This window comes from Vulpes lagopus, chromosome 7 (assembly GCF_018345385.1).
Source record: "Vulpes lagopus strain Blue_001 chromosome 7, ASM1834538v1, whole genome shotgun sequence".
Classification (NCBI taxonomy): domain Eukaryota; kingdom Metazoa; phylum Chordata; class Mammalia; order Carnivora; family Canidae; genus Vulpes; species Vulpes lagopus.
In genome coordinates, this window is record NC_054830.1 from 66,275,153 (window position 1) to 66,281,571 (window position 6,419).

Sequence of the window (6,419 nt, forward strand, 5' to 3'; positions counted from 1 at the left end):
GCGAGACTCGATCCCAGGATCCCAGGATCATGACCCGAGCCGAAGGCAGATGTTCAACTACCAAGCCACCCAGGTGCCCCTAAGTATACATTTTACTCTATACACTTTTATTGGAACATATTACACGAAGCACAATTTCTTTCTTAATGGAAATAAGGAATTTTTTAAAAAATTAGGGATGCCTGGGTAGCTCAGTCAGTTGAGCATCTGCCTTCAGGACATGATCTAGGGTCCTGGAATTGAGCCCCATGGGTGGGGGGGGGTCCCTGCTCAGCATTGAGTTTGCTTCTCCCTCTCCCCTACTGCTGTTCATACTCTCTCTTGCTCTCTCTTTCTTTCTCTAGAAGAAATAATAAAGTCTAAATAAGTAAATAAATAAACAAACAAATAAATAATTAAAAATTAGGCAGGATAAAAGAAAAAAAACTCTAAAATGCACAGTAACCAGCACACCTCTGTGTGCAGCCACAAGTTCTCCTCTGAGCTGTCAGTAATGCAATTCCTACAAGTACAGATGGTTGGGTACAGTTCACTATGTCTAGGAGATAAAGCTCAGGTCAGTGGTCACAGGTACCCACCTAATGTTGATAGTGTTATCAGTCAAGAATTGACTCACGGGCCTCACAAAGGTGACATTGTAAGCATTCTTATAATTCAAATTATGGCTTGTTCCCCAGTGGCTAGCTACTAGCCCTCAGTACCGCCGGGAGTGAAGCAAAGGCAATTTTATGAGGCCAGGAACAAATTGTACTCTCCAATTTGTCACACATCTCACCTGGCCTGTTGTACTTGTTTATATACCTGTCTGTTCTCTGTGGATATTTCAAATTGCAGCCCCAGTGTAAACAGAGAGAGTAGGGTTAGAAGCGGGGCTTGTGGAATTAGACCCTCTTCTTCATCTCCCTGAGCCATGCTTTGAGCAAAACCAAGGGAGTGATGCCTATGACCAGCTGTGGAAAACTCAATATCGACTACCTAGTTGTTTGGTCTGGGCACAAGAATTGGAGGTAGGAGGTGTTTATTCCAGGGTGTAGATAAAGAGGACTGTACTTTGCTCCCCAACACGTCCTGAACACTTGCTCTGTGTGAGTCAGTTATGTTAAGCGTGTATCATTTTTTATTTCATTTAAGCCTTACAACAACCCTCAGAGATAGATTATATTACCGTCTCCATCTTGATAAAGGGGACAGCTGGGCCTGAAAGAGGTTAAAGTAGTCACATCTCTCAGCTAGGAGAGGAGGCAGGATTTGATTGTGTGTGTGTGGCTCTGAGGCTGGCGTTCTCTCAATCGCCACACCTAGTATAAGAAGGCCTGGTGTCAAGTTCTAATGCAGCTACTTGCTAAATGAATGACTTTGGCAAATCCTTTCCTGTCTTTAAGTCTAATTTTCCTCCTTGTAGAGAGAGATCTTCACTTAGGTACCCTCCAGGAGCCTTTAAGCTTAGCCATGCCATCTTTTTTGGTGAGTGGTCTAGATGGAAGACAACAGATGAGGCCTTGGCTTGGCTTTGAGAAGGCACCTACCTATCTCCAAAGAAAGGAAGCTGTTGCCAGGGAAGATGTGATATCTTTTTTGCAAGACCTACCCGGGGATATGACTCACTCAGAGCCAGGCTATGCTGTAAGATCTTGGGGAGCTTTTAGGATCCTGTGTGCCTCCTCTTCCTTTCCTATCCCTATTTTTGCCTCCATTCTAACTCTCTATGGCTATCTTCTCAGCACGGCCCTGCCCCTCAGAGGAGACAGCTGATGCCCAAATATTGACAGCTGCACTTCCAGACCAATCGGATACATCTTCCCAAGCCAACCTGCAACTCTAGGTATCAGGGCTGAAGAATCTGAAGTCTAGAACCCCTCTTAATGGGCTATTTTCCAGTGCTACTCCCCATCTAAGACCTGACTATCATCCCAACCCTACATGACGCTTCACAATTTTGCATGACCTCTTTAACTCTATTGAGCCATGCTTTTCCTAAAAGCCACTTTCTCACAGTACTCTGGTGCAGGCCTTCCTTGGAGGAAGGGTTGTAACTGGTTTTCTTCAGGGCGAGGAAACATCTCTCCAATGCACACCAAAACCTTCACTTTGAAATTGTTTGTACTTTTCAAGGGACGCAGCTTGAAAGTCCCTTTTCCTTGAAGTCTGTCTTCAAGTTGGAGGTGACCTATTGCCCACTTAAGGGCTCCCACTGAACCTTATCAGTTCTTTTCTTTTAAAAAAATATTTTATTTATTTATTCATGAGAGACACAGAGAGAGAGAAAGAGAGAGAAGCAGAGGGAGAAGCAGGCTCCATGCAGGGAGCCCGATGTGGGATTTAATCCTGGGACTCCAGGATCATGTCCTGAGCTAAAGGCAGGCGCTAAACCACTGAGCCACCCAGAGATCCCCTATCAATTCTTTTCTTAGAGCACACAGCACTTCCTACCTCACAGCATAGTTGTCTGATAATGTTTCAACTACAAGGCAGGATTTGAGTCACACGGAGCATCTTTTGTGTCCCACAGCATCTAGGACATATTAATTATTGATGAACTCAGGGTACTTGAGTACAGAGCATGAGCAATAAACTCATCAAACACAGTTCCAGAGACTCTAGAGCATGAAATGTAAGGTTGGGCCACAGAGATAAAAGAGAACAGAGTTACTCAAGGGAACATTCATGGTAGTGTAGAAATCAATTGCCTTAGGCTAGAGACTCAGTGGAGGGCACATCGGTAAGGGAGGATAAAAAGGGAGAACAGGGGCAGCCGGGGTGGCTCAGCAGTTTAGTGCAGCCTTCAGCCCAGGGCGTGATCCTGGGGTCCCGGGATCGAGTCCCACATCAGGCTCCCTGCATGGAGCCTGCTTCTCCCTCTGCCTGTGTCTCTGTCTCCCTCTCTGTGTCTCTCATAAATAAATAAATAAAATCTTAAAAAGGGGGGGAGAATATATAAGAACCTTGGTTGTGGGAAAGAATTGCATCCTGCCCACCCAGCTGAAGGGAAGTCAAGGGCAAGATATCCTTAATACATGAGCTCTCCACCCTCTCCTGAAAATCTCATTCATATAAGACCCAAATGTGGGGTCATCCAATTAGATGAGGGGTCCACCAAATATGGGGTGGGGGCTGGTAGCTCAGGCAGTGAAAGAATTCATACAAAGCAGAACAAAAGAGATATGAGTTTATTGAATACATCGCAGGGGAGACACGGGCAGGACAGCAAAGGAAAGGCTGTGTGCCATGAGGTGGTGTTGAGGGGCCACAGCTACAGGGTAGAGTGAGGGATTATAGGAACATAGGGAGTTTTCCCATTTGGAGTAATCTTAGGAACTGTGCCCAGTTGTAATTGGTCAGTTAGGGTCTCTGGCTATGCCAGGTGGCCTGTTTGCATTCAGCCTGGTGGTCCCTTTGGGCCCTTCTACCTTCCTCAAGTTTCCATTGCTCAAGCCTCCTGCTTAAAAGTGGCCCCTAACAATAGCCAAACTGTGGAAGGAGCCTCGGTGTCCATCGAAAGATGAATGGATAAAGAAGATGTGGTTTATGTATACAATGGAATATTACTCAGCAATTAGAAACGACAAATACCCACCATTTGCTTCAACGTGGATGGAACTGGAGGGTATTATGCTGAGTGAAATAAGTCAATCGGAGAAGGACAAACAGTGTATGTTCTCATTCATTTGGGGAATATGAATAATAGTGAAAGGGAATATAAAGGAAGGGAAAAGAAATGTTGGGAAATATCAGGAAGGGAGACAGAACATAAAGACTCCTAACTCGGGGAAACGAACTAGGGGTGGTGGAAGGGGAGGAGGGCGGGTGTTGGAGGGGAATGGGTGACGGGCACTGAGGTGGACACTTGACGGGATGAGCACTGAGTGTTTTTCTGTATGTTGGTAAATTGAACTCCAATAAAAGTTAATTAAAAAAAAAAAAAAGTGGCCCCTACACCAAAAATGTGGCCAAGTTCTTGCTTTGCTTTCCTAATGGTTTCATGTGCAGAGGAAATGGAAGTGGGGGTGGGGATGGGGGACAAATCTGTCAAGAAGCAAAGGTAGAGAAGCAATACTGATCAAAAAGTGAAGTCAAATTTATGAGAATCACAAGACCGTGAACACATGGATTCCTCAGAGGGATTAGGAAGCGACGATACCCTTTGACTGTATTAAAGTTCTTATCCTCTAAAAAAAAAATAACACTTGTGATTCAGAATGGAGCCAGCCCCAGGAGATGCAGGAGATGCAGGACTCAGATCCCACAACCCGGAGATCATGACATGAGCCAAAATCAAGATTCAGATGCTTAACAGACCGAGCAACCCAGGTGCCCCTCGTGTATGAGTTTTCTATGGCTGCTGTGGTAAGTTTACCACAAAGTGGGGAGTTTAAAAACACAAAGTTATTGTCTTACAATTCTGGAGGTCAGAGTCCAGCATGGGTCTCACGAGACTGAAATCAAAGAGTAGGCAGGGCGGTTTTCCTTCTGGAAGCTGTAAAGAAGAATCCATTTCCTGCCTTTGCCAGTTCTAAGGGCCACCTGCATCCTCCGGCTCATGGCCCCTTCCTCCATCTTTAAAGCCCACAGTGTAGCGTCTTTAAATCTTTTCTGCCTCTCTCGTCCATATTTTAAAAACTTTGGTAATTACACTGGGATCATCTGGTTAATCTAGAATAATCTTCTCATTTTAAGATCTGCTGCTTGGCAAGCCTCATTCCAGGCACAACATTAATTGCTCTTTGCAAAAACAAAATAAAATTAAAAACAACAACATGTTCACATGTAAGATAACATATCCTTCCTGATCCAGGGATTAGGACAACTTGGGGATGGGGAGTTTAGCAAAGATTATCTGTCACAAAAACATGGAGAAAGGATCCTTTTCCTTATTTTCCTTTTATCATTCTCATCAAATAGAAAGGTCTTTGGATCCAAAAGCGAAGAATAAACATTGATCGGAACCAAAGCTCAAGGTGGGTGAAGAGGCAGTATGTGCTCTGGGCTCTCAGATTGGAATGGAATTCACTCCAAGATTCTGAGAATTTAGGGATGAGATTTCCAAATTGCTCAGGGAGAATTTGAAGGACTCATGGAGAATAGTCAACATGTTAAAAGATTAGAAATGCTCTAGTTTTTAAAAGAGAGAAGATAGATTCCTTAAACTATAGATAAATAAGTCCAACGTTGCTTCTGGAAGTAACTTCAGATGAAACATTTAGGTCCACAAGCGCCTAAAAGATTCCACTGCAATTATGAAACGACATGGGTTCCCTGAGAGCAAATCACATCAGCTAAATCTTAATTCCTCCACTGACATGGTTTCTCCATGGCACATCTAGAGGGAAGACTGCCATTGAGCATCACCAGACTAAAAGAACCTCTTGGAGCTTTCCTATGGGAACCTGGGTGGCTCAGTCAGTTAAGCATCCAACTCTTGATTTTGGCTCAGGTCATGAGCTCACCATCTACAACCAGCCTTGCCCTCAGTGTGCAGTCTGCTTGGGATTCTCTCTCTCCCTCTCCCTCTGCCCCTCCCACTGTGCTCTCTCTCTCTTTCTTTCTCTCAAAATAAATAAATAAAGTCTTAAAAAAAAGAAAGAAACCATCTATGGTTCATGGGTACATCATCATTGCTGTGCTGGAGTTGACTCATGCTGGCTCACGAGAGCTGATTGTACACATATCCTCTCAGCTCCATGTTTTGTGACATCACATTAATAGTTAGAAATCTGCCATTTGGGAGGTACTTATGTCATGGAAATCAGCAAATGCTACAAACCAGGGATTTTTTTTGGCGGGGTCAATGTTAAACATTTTCCAGCACAATGCTGCCTATACTCTGGGTACCTACTACTTCCAAGACCCAGCAGGTGCCCAATACTGTTGTGTGAAGGAATAAATAACTTGAACAAGAAACTCAACAAAGTCTCCCATAGTTAGGTTGTGGTCAATAAAGAGACATCTTAACTGGATGCTAGTACAACAAATACCAAAAGGGAAATAGAAGAAAGGAAGGAAGGAAGGAAGGAAGGAAGGAAGGAAGGAAGGAAGGAAGAAGAAGAAGAAGAAGAAGAAGAAGAAGAAGAAGAAGAAGAAGAAAAAGAAAGAAAGAAAGAAAGAAAGAAAGAAAGAAAGAAAGAAAGAAAGAAAAAGAAAGAAAAAAAGAAAGAAAGAATTTATGTCAGGTTGGAGGAAATTTTCTTAAGAGTGGAATAAAGAGCTCTGCCCTTTGTTCTGAGTCTTGAGTAATCTTTGTACCAATATGAGAGAATGAGTATGTGCATGATACAAAGATGTCTTCATCATCTGGAATGGTGAGCTGTGCCTAGCAGGATAAAATTTCGCAGGGCAAGCATAAGGATTAAATGAGAACTAAAATAATAAAACAGGTCATGCCAGTCAGGATGGAGTAGTGGGAGAACATAGCTTAGCAGCAC